The sequence below is a fragment of the Oryx dammah genome, unplaced genomic scaffold, assembly GCF_014754425.2.
Source record: "Oryx dammah isolate SB20612 unplaced genomic scaffold, SCBI_Odam_1.1 HiC_scaffold_22, whole genome shotgun sequence".
Classification (NCBI taxonomy): Eukaryota; Metazoa; Chordata; class Mammalia; order Artiodactyla; family Bovidae; genus Oryx; species Oryx dammah.
In genome coordinates, this window is record NW_024070206.1 from 33,132,401 (window position 1) to 33,149,020 (window position 16,620).

Here is a 16,620-nt window from a genome sequence, read left to right on the forward strand (position 1 = left end):
GGCAGAATAATGAGGAAGAAGGCAAGCTAAGAGTTCCCCTCTTTGGATGCCAGAATTCATGGAATACTTCCTAGAGCCCTAGGAATGATCTTCTCCTTTTCCCTTATCCAAAGGTTCTCTGGGGAGTTAGGTCCTTACATATTCCCCGTTCCGTTCTCACCTCTCCGCTGCTTCCTCACATCTCCCACTTCAAACTTCACAGCCGACTAAGTACACATTTTCACACGACCCAGATGCATGGGAGAACTTGTCTTAGTAGTGTTTCTCACTGCCATAAAAGAATATCATAGACTGGGGGGCTTAAACAACAAAAATCTCTTTCCTCACTGTTCTAGAGGCTAGAAGAGATCAGGCTGCCAGCCTGACTGGGTTCTGGAAAGTGAAAGTTAGTTGCACAGTTGTGTCCTACTCTGCGATTCCACGGACTACAGCCTGTCCTGCCCCTCTGTCCATGGAATTCTCCAGACAAGAGTACTGGAGTGGGTTGCCATTTCCTTCTCCAGGGACTGGGTTCTGGGGACAGCTCTTTTTCTGATTTGCAGGTAGTCTTCTTGCTGTGGGCTCTCAGGGCCTTTCTTTGGTGTGTGCACTTGGAAAAAGAGAGATGGCTCACTCTTCTTATAAAGTCACCAATCCCATTGGATTAGGACCCCACCCTAATGTCTTTCTTTAACTTCAATTATTTAAAAGTCTTATCTCCAAGTATGGGCTTCCCTGCTGACTCAGACAGTAAAGAATCTGCCTGCAATATGGGGTAGCCAGGTTCGATCTCTGGGTCAAGATGATCCCCTGGAGAAGGGAATGCCTACTCATTCTAGTATTCTTGCCTGGAAATTCCCATGAATAGAGGAGCCCAGCAGACTACAGTCCACGGAGTCACAAAGTCAGACACGACTGAGCAGCTAACATACACACATCTCAAAATACAGTCATTTTAGGGGTTAAAGCTTCAACATATGTAAGGCTTCCCAAGTGGCACTAGTGGTAAAGAACCCACCTGCCAATGCAGGAGACATAAGAGACTCAGGTTCCATCCCTGGGTTGGGAAGATCCCCTGGAGGAGGGCATGCAAGCTATTCCAGTGTTCTTGCCTGGAGGATCCCATGGACAGAGGAGCCTGGTGCAGTCCATAGGGTTGCAAAGAGGCAGACAGGACAGAAGTGACTTAGCATGCAGTCCCTGGGGTCGCTGAGGGTCAGACACGACTGAGCGACTTCACTTTCACTTTTCACTTTCCTGCATTGGAGAAGGAAATGGCAACCCACTCCAGTGTTCTTGCCTGGAGAATCCCAGGGATGGCGGAGCCTGATGGGCTGCCGTCTGTGGGGTCGCACAGAGTTGGACACGACTGAAGCTACTTAGCAGCAGCAGCAACAACATTATAACCCTTAAGACCTTCATTTATGATGCAGTTGGGGTTTAAAAGTCCTCCCCATTTTTTCTTAAGTTGCCTTCTTCTTTCAAGACTTGTTCAGGGACATCTCGAGGAAGCCCTGACTGAATCCCTAGGTGATGCTACAGGCTCTGTTGTATGTGGTCTTTCCCTGTGAATGGCTCTGCCCTATTTGTTAGTCTTGGACTAGCCCCTGTTTCCCATAAGCTTTTCAAGGCCAGGACTGACTGATTTTTTATTTGCCTTGGTGCCTAGGGCAGTGTCTAGCTCAGTGTATGCCTGTAATCAATGGTGGATAAATGTAAAGCATGAATACTAGACCATCTGTATTTAATGAGGCATGTGGAAATCTTAGAAGGGACAAAGAGGAGGAATGGTTGGTGAGGCGGGAGGGTGTGGTATCCTGTGAGGACAGGACCTGAGCTCTGGGTGAGCGGGGACTGGATCTTACTGCTTCACCACCAAGGTGTCCTGGATGCTGTTAGGGGAGTCACAAGTTTTCCATCAGGAAATGACATTCCAAGCCCCTTTCAGAAATAAACATTTGTGAATTAGTAAAAAAAAAAAAAAAATTGCCACAAAGGGTACTAGTCTGCAGTCTAGCATCTGGGAAAATCAGCAGCAATAGCTAAGTTACCCGGAGGACATATACTTCATAAAGTAGTAGAAATCAGTATAGCAAAACTGTCAGGGGTCTTTAGGGGAAAATATTAGTCTCCCCGTGCAGTCTTTTCTCATAGAAGCTCTTTGCAGGAAAGAAAGCCTATGATAAGCTTATGTCCTTTAGAGATGAAATTGGGACCAGTGACCCTTAAATTTAGCTAGAAAATAATAATACATTTTTAACTCTAGTCTGATCAGAAAGACTGAATGTACCTTGTCCGAAGATAAAGATGGAAAAAAGTCATCACCAGCCTCAGTATTTCCACCGCTGTTTTGCATGCTTCACATATGCATCACAGAAAAAAGGGAAAGTTTAGGGGTCAGATCTTTTAGCCAGAGTCTTGTCTCTCTCTCAGAAACACACTGTACCCAAACTGCATTTCCTTTTCTGATTTAAAAATAATTCAAGACCTTTGATCAACAGATTTTTCACAAGATGCTAAACATTCGGGGTGAAAGGAAATGTTCTTACATTCGCTTAACAGCACTGCTCTTTTAGTTGTTGGCATAGATTTATTTCTATGTGCTTGAAGTGCTTGCTAATTTCCCAATTAGAAGCTCCTGTAATTGCCATATTAGTGCCGTCTTCTCTACCTTTTCTGTATGTTCTGCTCTTACCTGGCTTCTGCCACATCCTCCCTGGGAACCAGGTATCACACTCCTGGGCTGTGGTGGAGACCACTTTCACCAAGAAGAGCCAACATTAGCAACACAACACCTTGTGAGCCTCCCCACCTTCTCCTCCTCCATCTTCCCTTCCTATTGATTCCAGCTCCATTCCTGAACAACCAGGGGCTAAAACCCATGAAGCCTTTTTCACTGGCGGAGTCTGAAGAAGGCTGTATCTTGGCAAGACGTAGATCCCATGTAATTATACAGTGGGAATGAGAAATAGATTCAAGGGATTAGATCTGATAGAAAGAGTGCCTGAAGAACTATGGACGGAGGTTAGTGACGTTATACAGGAGGCAGTGATCAAGACCATCCCCAAGAAAAAGAAATGCGAAAAGGCAAAATGGTTATCTGAGGAGGCCTTACAAATAGCTGAGAAAAGAAGAGAAGTTAAAGGCAAAGGAGAAAAGGAAAGATATACCCATTTGAATGCAGAGTTCCCAAGAATAGCAAGGAGAGATAAGAAAGCCTTCCTCAGCAATAAATGCAAAGAAACAGAGGAAAGCAATAGAATGGGAAAGACTAGAGATCTCTTCAAGAAAATTAGAGATACCAAGGGGACATTTCATGCAAAAATGGGCACAATAAAGGACAGAGATGGTATGGACCTAACAGAAGCAGAAGATATTAAGAAGAGGTGGCAAGAATACACAGAAGACAAAAAAGATCTTCACGACCCAAATAATCATGATGGTGTGATCAGTCACCTAGAGCCAGACATCCTGAAATGTGAAGTCTAGTGGGCCTTAGGAAGCATCACTACGAACAAAGCTAGTGGGGGTGAAGGAATTCCAGTTGAGCCATTTCAAATCCTAAAAGATGATGCTGTGAAAGTGCTGCACTCAATATGCTAGCAAATTTGGGAAACTCAGCAGTGGCCACAGGAATGGAAAATGTCAGTTTTCATTCCAATTCCAAAGAAAAGCAATGCCAAAGAATGTTCAAACTATCACACAATTGCACTTATCTTACACACTAGTAAAGTAATGCTCAAATTTCTCCAAGCCAGGCTTCAACAGTACATGAACCATGAACTTCCAGATGTTCAAGCTGAATTTAGAAAAGGCAGAGGAACAAGAGATCAAATTACCAACATCCATTGGATCACTGAAAAAGCAAGAGAGTTCCAGAAAAACACCTACTTCTGCTTTATTGACAATGACAAAGCCTTTGACTGTGCGGATCATAACAAATGGTGGAAAATTCTTAAAGAGATGGGAATACCAGACCACCTGACTTGCCTCGTGAGAAATCTGTATGCAGTTAGAACTGGACATGGAACAATAGACTGGTTCCCAATAGGGAAAGGAGTACGTCAGGGCTGCATATTGTCACCCTCTTATTTAACTTATATGCAGAGTAGTACATCATGAGAAATGCTGGGCTGGAAGAAGCACAAGCTGGAATCAAGATTGCTGGGAGAAATATCAATAACCTCAGATATGCAGATGACACCACCCTTCTGGCAGAAAGTGAAGAAAAACTAAAGAGCCTCTTGATGAAGGTGAAAGAGGGGAGTTAAAAAGTTGGCTTAAAACTCAACATTCAGAAAACGAAGATCATGGCATCTGGTCCCATCACTTCATGGCATCTGGTCCCATCACTTCATGGCAAATAGATGGGAAACAGTGGAAACAGTGACAGACTTTATTTGGGGGGATCTCTAAAATCACTGCAGATGGTGACTGTAGCCATGAAATGAAAAGACACTTGCTCTTTGGAAGAAAAGTTATGACCAACCTAAGCAGCATATTCAAAAGCAGAGACATTACTTTGCAGACAAAGGTCCATCTAGTCAAAGCTATGGTTTTTCCAGTAGTCATGTATGGATGTGAGAGTTGGACCATAAAGAAAGCTGAGCACCGAAGAATTGATGCTTTTGAACTGTGGTGTTGAAGAGGACTCTTGAGAGTCCCTTGGACTGCAAGGAGATCCAACCAGTCAATCCTAAAGGAAATCAGTCTGAATGTTCATTGAAATTACTCATGCTGAAGCTGAAACTCCAATAATTTGGCTACCTGATGGGAAGAACTGACTCATTTGAAAAGACCCCGATGCTAGGAAAGATTGAAGGCAGGAGGAGAAGGAGATGACAGAGGATGAGATAGTTGGATGGCATCACTGATTCGATGTACATGAATTTGAGTAAGCTCAGGGGGTTGGTGATGGACAGGGAGGCCTGGTGTGCTGCAGTCCATGGGGTCACAAAGAGTGGGACATAACTGAGCGACTGAACTGAACTGAACTGAACTTAGTGTCTTTTATTTCATTGAAGACTTAAATCATTTTAATATAAAATACCATAATCTCTTGAGAGTATACTTCAGTGCTTTTCTATTTCAGTTGACTGCCATAAATATCTCATCTTGATTTATTTTTTTTAAACTGATTTTCCAAAGAAAATAACTCTCCTTAAGAAAAGGAGGGGATATATTTATTCACATTAGGGAGAAATTTAAAAGAATCAACTATTAGTCCAAACTTTGTTAAATAAACCTGTATATAATTTATAATTAGCATCACAAAGGGTTTTTCTATAGCTGGTGAATCTCCTGAGTGTGTTGATTGCTACTTTTAAATTTAAGTTTTGTTGTTTTGTTTTTTTTTTGCTTTAGGACTTTTTCTTGGAATTGAAATACTAAATAAATGGGAAGGTTTGGGACAGAAGACTGCTATTCACTCAGGCAGCAATTTACACCAGACAATGAACTGGGTTTTGTTGGCATAAGAGTTGTAATGGTGGTTTTGATTCTGCAAATAAAAAGCACCAACTTCTCCAAAAGTTCTTGTCATAATATTAGTTACATGCTTCTACATTCTTTTAATACATCTGAGAGATGATTTTAATCATTTCCTAAGTAGAGGATTAAGAAAAAAAGATTCAGGTGCATCTAGACTTTCTTTTCTTAAGTGCTAGAGTAATGACAAAAGTCTAGGCTATTTAGAAATATTTCAAACTATGAATGGATGCTCAGGAAAAATTGCCTTCATTGACAACCCAGTTAATTATAGCAGTTCTGTTATTCAAGCCCCATTATTTGGCTATAAAAAAATCATTGTAGGTTAAAAATGGACTTACATTAGCTTCTTTATAGGTATAGCATTTTACATAGTTTTTTTTTTAACAAAAACTCTTGATTCTTTTCAAACTCCACTGATTATAAATACTCTAAAAATATGTACACTCAAAAATAGTATTCTGTGACATAAAATCACAGAATTATTTTACACACCGTAATATATTTCTTTCAGATTTTTAAAGCAACTTTTGTTGAGAATGAGCTTGACCCTAGTAGAGATACATGAGGTACACACATTTGAATATGCATTTTGTAAATTATATTTATGAGATGGTTAGCTAATCTATGTCTTTCGTTTTTCCAAGCAGCTCTCCGGGAGACCAGAGTGTGGCTATCATGGAGTCCTTCGATTTGAACAGAGATCCTTTCTCTATAACTAATTCAACGCATGGCTATATGGGTAATTTTGAACAAGTGGATCTTTCTCCAACCTGAAAGGCTGCCAGGAGGGAGAGTGAGTGAGAAAAAGAGGATTTCAAAGGCGTTTCAGAGAACCACAAAGCAATCACGAAGCACCACTGGATTGCCACAATCTCCTTACAGAAGTGCATTGAGAGGTAGTGATACAGAAAAGTTGAGGATGCATCGACACAGTAAAATACTCTATAATACCTGGACAGTGTTGGAAATGATTCTGTCATCAAACAGAGTGCCCCAAACTGTGGAAACCGACTATATCTCCCATGAGAAAATTTTTAGAGAACTGTGATAGTCTCCCCTCCCCATTATTTCACAGAATTTCAGAGAGCAGTGAAATATGAAATACAGAAGACTAGAAAAGTAAAATAGGAACTGCCACTGTAACCTTTATTTGTCACATTTAATGGGAAAAAATCCTTTTAGCCAAAGATTACATTATACAATATATAAATTATGATCAGTTACTCTAAATTTAGATATGACTGTTTTATTAAATCCAAAGTGTGGGAATAAATCATTAAAGAGGGTGTTGTCTTCTGGACCTTTGATGTCCTGACAAATAGAATACGTTCTGGGTTGTATCAGAGCTCTAGTACCATAGTAAATGGAGGAAAACCTGATTTTGCAAATGTCAATGAAAACACTTTAATAGGGCCAATAAAGTGAATAATCCCAATGAATTAAAACAGTATCATTGAATACTTAATGGTGCTATTGTTTTTGAATATTGGGAAAAAAAGAAAATAGAACAGAAAGAAAGCCAAGCAAATAATGATGAGGAATAAGGTGGGAATTAATTATTGAGAATTAAGCAAAAACTCTGTTATAAAAGGGCTTTGAGGCCATAAGAGTGACTTATTCTAAATGTAGATCTTTATGCTGCTTGAATACTCCTTGCCAAGGATAGGGAATGATGCTAGGTCCTAGACTCAGGCTGAGCCCACAAATGGGGACTACATTTTTAATGTGAATCGTGCTATGATGTAAATTATGCTAAGCATAAGTGATATGCTGGAAGTAACGTTTAATACAAGAGTCAAAACCACATCAGGGATGGTTCAGAGTCCATTCATTCATTTTCAAGCATTGTACATGTACCTGGAAATACAAATTTTGGACTAAAGACTTGTCTAAAAATTATGTTAAAAGAGGATATGTTGAATGAACCCAAGGAAGGAAATACGTTAAAAGCAGTATTTTATATAGTTTAGTAACAGAAGGACTTCAATGTGAAATGATTATAATTAGGTGGTTCACTTGGGAAATTATTAGAGGGCTTCAAATTAAGATGTGGTATGTACCAATATCTTAAAATTTTAATTAGTGTGTTTGCTTTTCTACACATCCTTATACTTCATCTTCCTCTCCTCAGTCAGGGTTATCATTGATTGTCTAAAGGAAAGTGAGGATTATCAAGGTAAAAATGCAAGGAACCAATCGACACTAAGGTTTTGAGATATAAAACAGATTTTGAAACTTTTGAAGGGCCAATAGAATAGCAAGTTAACATCTTTGATGACAAGAGTAGACATTATTAGAGAAAAGAGTGGTTTATATAAAGAGGAGGGTTCTTATCAAAAATGGCAAGTTTAGAAGTCTATGTGTGTAACCATAGACTTTTTTTTTCTTTCCATAGGAAGCACAGATAAAAAACAAAACAACTTCCTACCAGGAGAAGAGCAATGAAATAAAGAAGTACATAAATTATGACTCAGGGGCCTGAGAATGGGGTCTTCCCCTCTGCCCTCTCCTAAGATCAATCCCTAATGAATAAGGATGATGGAAACCCCACTGATGTTTGGGGGATTCCAGGAAAGAAATGCATGACCCAGCTTTCACATAGAGCAGAAAGGTCTCAAGCATTTGCAGAGCTCTATGTTGAGCATGGAACCCAGGCTATAAACTAGGAACGGCTGGACAAGAGCACACAAGAATATTCCTACGTCTGAGTAGGTACAGATGTAGAGGAGCAGAGCAGGCAAGTCTAAGGAGGAAGCAGAATGAACACAGAGGTGGCCCATGAGCAGAGAAGGGTATTTCAGTTATGCACCCAATGACCTGGGTGCCACAAAACCAAAGGCCAGTAATGATCTCATCAGAGGCCAACGTGGCTGGAGGCTGATGGATTTGGACCAGTGCTTCTCAAAGGTGAGTGCACACCAGAATCACCTGGAGGCCTGTCAGAAGATTCCTGGGCCCTTGTCCAGAGTTTCTGATTCAGTAGATCCATGTGGTACGGTGCCCAATGATAGGCATTTCTAACAAGTCCCTGGGTGGCACTAGTGTGCTAGTTGAAAAAATTAGTGTCCAGTTGCAACTGAGTACACACATACACACACACACAAACACTGCTAGCATTTACTTCAAACTTTGTACTGATATTGAAATACAAATTTAGGACTTCTGGAGATGAAATATTCAGAAAGGATGTGTGGGTCCTTGGACAGAGTGAGGCTCTGTTAAGACCACATGTTGCTTTTTAACCCATCTAAAAGTGAGATGCTTCCATACTCCCAAACCAGCATTGTGTTACCTCTGTCCTGGGCCTCTTCAGAGAACAGAGAAAACTGGAGCTCTGTCTGAGCGGACAGCCCTTCTGAGAGCTACGAGAAGGCAGAGCATCTGTGTGCTGGGATGTGCCCACAGTCACAATCCTCCATCTGGGCCCCTGCACAAACAGACCTAGGGTTCCATTTGTGATTTGCTCTGGGTTTTGGGGCAAAATAACAATAACAATGTTGAGCCCCTAAAGGAGGGGTTTCCACTCTTTTCAAGGGTCCAGTGTAAACTGTAAGAATGGGTCAGATGGCAGTTACATGGAGTTCACCTGGTAGGGCTTGTTTCTTTTCTTTTATTTCTTCTTTTTGTTTTATTGGAGTTTAGTTGCTTCACAATGTTGTGTTAGTTTCTTCTGTACAGCAAAGAGAATCAGCTCAGCTCAGTTCAGTTCAGTCACTCAGTCATGTCCAACTCTCTGTGACCCCATGGACTGCAGCACACCAGGCCTCCCTGTCTATCATCAACTCCGGAGCTTAATCAAACTCACGTCCATGAGTCGGTGATGCCATCCAACCATCTCATCCTCTGTCGTCCCCTTCTCTTCCTGCCTTCAGTCTTTCCCAGTGAGTCAGTTTGTGGCATCAGGTGGCCAATGTATTGGAGTTTCAGCTTCATTATCAGTCCTTCCAATGAATATTCAGGACTGATTTCCTTTAGGATTGACTGGATGGATTTCCTTGCAGTCCAAGGGACTCTCAAGCGTCTTCTCTAACACCAATGTTCAAAAGCATCAATTCTTTGGTGCTCAACTTTCTTTATGGTCCAACTCTCACATACATACATGACTACTGGAAAAAACATAGGTTTGACCAGACAGACCTTTGTTGGAAAAGTAATGTCTCTCCTTTTTAAAATGCTGCTTAGGTTGTTCATAACTTTTCTTCCAAGAAGCAAACGTCTTTTAATTTCATGGCTGCAGTCACCATCTGCAGTGATTTTGGAGCCCAAGAAAAGAGTCTCTTACTACATTGTTTCCCATCGACTTGCCATGAAGTGATGGGACCAGATGCCATGATCTTAGTTTTCTGAATGTTGAGCTTTAAGCCAACTTTTTCACTCTCCTCTTTCACTTTCATTAAGAGGCTCTTTAGTTCTTCTTCACTTTCTGCCAGAAGGGTGGTGTCATCTGCATATCTGAGGTTATTGATATTTCTCCCAGCAATCTTGATTCCAGCTTGTGCCTCATCCAGCCTGGCATTTCTCATGATGTACTCTGCACATAAGTTAAACAAGCAGAGTGAGAATATACAGCCCTGACATACTCCTTTCCCTATTTGGAACCAGTCTGTTGTTCCATGTCCAGTTCTAACTGTTGCTTCCTGACCTGCATACAGATTTCTCAAGAGGCAGGTCAAGTGGTATGATATTCCCATCTCTTTAAGAATTTTCCACAGTTTGTTGTGATCTGCACCGTCAAAGGCTTTGGCATAGTCAGTAAAGCAGAAGTAGATGTTTTTCTGGAACTCTCTTGCTTTTTCGAAGATCCAGTGCATGTTGGCAATTTGATCTCTTGTTCCTCTGCCTTTTCTAAATCCAGCTTGAACATCAGGAAGTTCATGGTTCATGTACTATTGTAGTCTGGCTTGGAGAAATTTGAGCATTACTTTGCTAGCATGTGAGATGAGTGCATTTGCAGTAGTTTGAACATTCTTTGACATTGTTTTTCTTTGGGATTGGAAAGAAAACCGACCTTTTCCAGTCCTGTGGCCACTGCTGAGTTTCCCAAATTTGCTGGCATATTGAGTGCAGCACTTTCACAGCATCATCTTTTAGGATTTGAAATAGTTCAACTGGAATTCCTTCACCCCCACTTGCTTTGTTTGTAGTGATGCTTCCTAAGGCCCACTTGACTTCACATTCCAGGATGCCTGGCTTTAGGTGAGTGATCACACCTTCGTGGTTATGTAGGTCATGAAGATCTTTCTTGTATAGTGCTTCTGTGTATTCTTACAACCTCTTCTTAATACCTTCTGCTTCTGTTAGGTCCAGACCATTTCTGTCCTTTATTGTGCCCATATCTGCGTGAAATGTTCCCTTGGTATCTCTAATTTTCTTGAAGAGATCTCTAGTCTTTCCCATTCTATTGTTTTACTCTGTTTCTTTGCATTGATCATTGAGGAAGGCTTTCTTATCTCTCCTTGCTATTCTTGGGAACTCTGCATTCAAATGGGTATATCTTTCCTTTTCTCCTTTGCCTTTAGTTTCTCTTCTTTTCTCAGCTACTTGTAAGGCCTCGTCAGACAACCATTTTGCCTTTTTGCATTTCTTTTTCTTGGGGATGGAATCAGCTACATGTACACATATATTCCCTCTTTGTCACCAGAGAGCACTGAGTACGACTCCCTGTGCCATACAATAGGTTCTCGTTAGTGATCTGTTTTATACATAGCAGTATGAAGTGAAGTCACTCAGTTGTGTCCAACTCTTTGCGACCCCATGGACTATAGCCTACCAGGCTCCCTCCCTCCATGACTATAGCCTACCAGGCTCCTCCCTCCATGAGATTCTCCAGGCAAAAGTACTGGAGTGGGTTGCCATTTCCTTCTCCAGGGGATCTTCCTGACCCAGGGATCGAACCTGGGTCTCCAGCATTCCAGGCAGATGCTTTAACCTCTGAGCCACCAGGAAAGCCCTACATAGCAGTATAAATGTGTTAATTCCAATCTCCCAATCCATCTCACTCTTCGTTCCTCCTTGGAGTTCATATGTTTGTTTTCTACATCTGTATAGCAGCTGTCTCTTCAACTGCATGTTGGTTTGGTTTACAATCCAACTCTGCACCTTTGCTCTTTGCATGTTCCATTTGCAGAAAAGAACTGAGTCAGTGATTTAGAACTCTCACCAAGCTAAGTGCACATTTCTGATATTTAACTGCAATTAATCTATTCTATTTCGCCCAATATGCCCGGGTCCTTCAACATCTTGAAGTCAACTTCCCTTTGATATTTTCATACAATCACATGAGCCTCCATTTCCAGTCATTGATGGAAAACCAATGCTTTTCTTGGTATTTCTAAAGATTCTTCAATAGGCAAAGAGTACAAGTGTTGGAATACATGGCTGTCTACATGCCACCTCTGATCTCTGAATCACTGCTCTTGTTTTCACCTTTATTTGTCTTTATACCAAGCAGTCTTCAGTTTTTATATTTTATTCCAAACACAGATAATATATCATGTACACATTTCCAAAAGCATCATTAATCTAGTCATTTATACTTTTTCTTTCTTTCTTAATTTTAACTGAGTAACTGCTACATGCCAGGTTGCTATTCTTGGCCTTGGAAACAGCACTGAAAAAAAGAGAAGAGGAGTGTCCCATGGCAATGTCTACAATGTATGGAGATTTTCCCAAAGGTAGGAGGTTAATGGATAAGAGTTGGAGCAGGAAACAATAACAACTGACTCTTAGGGATCAGTATCAGATTATCACGCAATGTATGGAGATTTTCCCAAAGGTAGGAGGTTAATGGATAAGAGTTGGAGCAGGAAACAATAACAACTGACTCTTAGGGATCAGTATCAGATTATCACGCTTTTTAAGCCACAGGTATTCCCTTCATGAGGACCCTGCCCTGTGCCTCATGCTGTGTGGCTGATTTCTACCATCACTCTCTGCAGAAGTCTTTCTTCATCATCTCTCTCCCTCAAGTCCAAGGGTTCCTCTAAAACTTTTCTCTCTTGAACTACCAAAAGAAAATGGAAAATTATTTTTAAAAAAGATAGAGGGAGATCATTTCACTTACTCTGTTTTCTTTTAGTACCTTTTTATAACCGAAAGTCCCAGGACAGTGTGTGCTCAAACAAAAGAGCCAAGTATCTTGGATTGGATTCCTCAGAGATTAAGAGACGCCTTCGGAGACCACCTTTCCATCTCAGAAAATGCAATCTATCACATCAATGTGGTGGATCAATGAAATGTCCCATACAACGGCAGATTGATTAAGCTCTGTGGATTAGATTATGATGAAGGGCAGACGTTTGGCCTAGTCCTAAGGTCAAGCAGAGTGAAGATATATTCCTGCCCTACTAGGGGAAATCAAACCTCTTTGTTGTATTTTTTTCCCCCTGATAACATATTGAAAAAGCATTTGCCTGATCAATTGCCACACAGCAGAGCTCAGCGACATGTTGATTTACACCAAAAAAGAGACCACATATGGAGAAGCAGCTGCAATTGGAGTTACTTCCTGATTATGTTTACAATAATTCACCATCTTTCCCTAAGGCCATCTATTTCCAGCTCTGGTCAAATAGATCACTTAAGTATAAGTATGATAGGAAGCCTACATCTGTATTGTTCTAGTCTTATTTTGATGGCATAGACCTGTGCCATCCTTCAGTTTAGTTCATACTTTGGAAGAGAAAAACAATTCCAGGGGCTCATAATCATTTCTTCCTAATATCCCGTGCATCGAAGAACCAATGTGGGTGTCCTGGCATTGGCAGAGTGTATCTTTGCCCACTACACATTCAGAAAGTGAAGAAATCATCTCATTTTATATAATGCACAGTCACTCTGGTTGATGACTATAGGTCCCTTTGAGAAATCTCTAGGCGAGTTTAGAGTTTATTATTTTGGCAAAAACACAGGGTACTTCTTCAGAAGAACCTGACATACTTTTCATTTCAGGGACTCTAAGCCTAAAATTAAGCGAGAAGTCATGACTCCCTCTTATGTCAAAAATCTGAAAATGAGATCTAAAATGCTTTAAATTATAATAATCAAGTAGTTCTATTTCAGTCCAGTGACACTATGACTTATACACGTCCACCCATGATTCCTCGGCTTAAGGCATTTAGATCACTGTTTAGCCTGCTGCCCACTTGGGAATTGTGTCCACTTGTCTCTGGCTTTCAAGCCTCAGCACAGTCTCTTGGACTCTGTCCCTCTCCAGGAACCCATTACCTGCACTGGATTTAGGAAGCCCATTTCCTTTCTTTTTTTTTTTTTTAATTTTGCATTCCAATGTTTTAAAAATTTTTTATTGGAGTATAAAATTGATTTACAATGTTGTGTTATTTTCTGCTATACAGCAAACAAACAGTGATAAAAAATCACAAATGCACAACTAGCTACAGTTCTGTACCTACACTGTTAGCCACATTTAACATGATTCCGAGGGAGCAGGACTGACTGTACATACAGGCAAAGTGAGTCAGTTATAATACACATATAGAGTACTGAATAGCATTCCCTGTGCCATATAGCAAGTCTGAGGTTTTATTTATTTATTTCACCACACCATACAGCATGGGAGTATTAGTTCCCCAACCAAGGATTGAACCCTCACCCCTTGCAGTGAAAGCCTAGACTCTTAACTGCTGTACTGCCAAGGAAGTCCCAGGAAGGCCATTTCAATGGAGTTCCTTCCTGTAGCCATCCATGGCCTCACTGGATGTTTGTTAGTGCTCGGATGGAGGAATGTCCTTAGAATTCATCTGGGTAACCACAGCCAGGGTATGAGTAGCAAGCCATACTTGATAAATCAGCCCTAGCACTGCTGTCTTTCTTTATAAACCTCCATCTACGTTCTACCTGGCAGATCCTTGCACCTCAGTTTCATTTAGCCGTGGTTACCATGGTGCCAGGTTTCAGTCCACTGACCAAGTGATCTGATGAAACACAACTGTGTATCCAAATATCAAACATCTTCAACCCATTCTATCCAGGAAAGTGTAATAATGTTAATACATGTGACTTAATCCAACTTTGTTTCTGTCTTTCTGTACTAGGACCCTCAGACTCCATTTGTAGCATTTCTCCCCAGCTTTCCATCAATATAAATGCACACAATCTTCCAGTTCTTTTGATGGATGAACTGTCCCCTCCCAAGTCAGACTCTGTACCCATTCTCCTGTGATCTGAGTGTAGTGAGGGGTCTGGAAGCAACATAAAGGGAGGAGAAACACCTTGTGGCGAATCAACTCCAAGCAAAGTAACTGCCTCACATGCAGCTCTGTAGGTTCTTCAGTTGGGGGGGGGGGCTTCTTGCACTTTCAAGGTGGTTCAGTGGAATTTGGAGGATCAAATCCATCATATCCACCTCAAAGTCCCCACTTTTCCCTAATGCATACCCTAACTTTCACACTAACTTAGTAAAGCCTTAAAGAAAGGCTGTGAGTTCTATGTGCTTTGTAATTCTACAATAGGCATCATCAGACAACAAGCCCATTTTTCCCAAAATACTGGCCATGTATTTGTTTACAAGGGCAAGATAAACTTTAGGAAGCTTTGTTGTTTTCCAGATCATGTTTTGAGTTAAAAATATAAAACCCTGAGCTTGTTAATTTCTCTTTGGAGAAAGAAGTATTGCAATGTCCATTGGCAGATGAATAGATAAAGAAGATTTGGTATGTATATAAATAGAATATTATTTAACCATAAAACATAATGAAATAATGTCATTTGCAGCAACATGGATGGACCTAGAGATTATCCTACTAAGTGAAGTCAGAAAGACAAATATCATATGATATCCCTTATATGTGGAATCTAAAATAGGACACAAATGAACTTATCTACAAAGCAGAAACAGACTCTCAGACATAGAGAACAAACTCGGGGTTGACAAGGTCGGGGGTATGGGAGAGAAGGATTACGAGTTTGGGATTAGCGGGGGTAAATATATAAGATGGATAAACAACGTGCTTCTGTACAGCAAGGGAACTATATTCACTATCCCATGATAAACCATAATGGTAAAGAATATGAAAAAAATATATATATATATAACTGAATCACTTTGTTGTACAGCAGAAGTTAATACGACATTGTAAATCAACTATACTTCAGTAAAATAAATTTAAAAATGAAGTATTGCAGTCAGAAGCAGGTAGGTTGCTCCACAGTTCTTGACATCATCACCTACAACACAATGCTTTCTTATAGTGGCCTCTTTGCATCCCAAATCCTTATCTTCAAAAGGCACTTCATTTCAGCCAACCACAGTGATATATTAATGATCATTTAAAGTCTTTGAATATACTGGATCATGGCAATGAGGTTGTTTTATCTCCGCACCGAACCAGGCACTTCTCATTTTTCAAAGTCCATTTTTTAGGACCACTTTCGGAACTGAGTATTTTCTCAGGAGGTCCTACCTGGATAAGAACAGCTCCTTGAATTATTTAAGACAGGAGAGAATTTTGTCTTCCCAGTTGCTAGAACATCTAGGGAAGCCAAGGTCATGGAAGATCTCTGTTAACTCTCAGTTTACTACAGCCTTACAAAGTGTCAGCGGATTTCAAAAGCTGTGGAAAACTATTAGTAATTAACACAATTTCCTACAATACCACAGTCCCTACAATTTTCCTAGAAAATGCCTGGAGGTCACTGGAAAACCTCCAAATCTGCTGAAGACCAAGTTTCTGCCCATGACTGACATAATTATATGAATACTGCTTTCTCTTTTGCACGTTTCTGATCTCTTACAAATGCTGCTTATTGGCAAAATGCAACCTGGAATCCAACTGGCAAGGAATTCTGAGAAACGTAATGGCTTTAGGGTTCTAACCACTGAAAAAAGGGGGAGGTCGAGGTGGGGAACAGTGCTGGGTTGGCACGGACAGCATAATGAGCCTTTCTGCCATACTCTGTGAGTCTGGTTTTCTTATGACTTTGTACAAAAAGAAGTAATTAAAGGTATTTATGTATTTACATCTTTACTTATATTGTACACTGTGGCTGTTGATTAAAATGTTCATGGTTCAACTAACACAGAACAAAAACCATCAGTGCCTACATGCATTCATTCTAAGGTTGATTTTTGCTAACACTATTTTGTGGTTCAGAGGGAAAAACACAAAAAATGACATCTTGGCTGATTATAGT

General features: G+C 40.5%; 1 non-coding gene across 1 annotated transcript; it reads right to left on the bottom strand.

The window, feature by feature from the left end:
* Positions 1–11,342: 11,342 nt before the first annotated feature.
* Positions 11,343–11,415, bottom strand: TRNAS-GGA. The gene has a single exon. It is a non-coding gene; the product is annotated as a tRNA-Ser (tRNA).
* Positions 11,416–16,620: the final 5,205 nt, after the last annotated feature.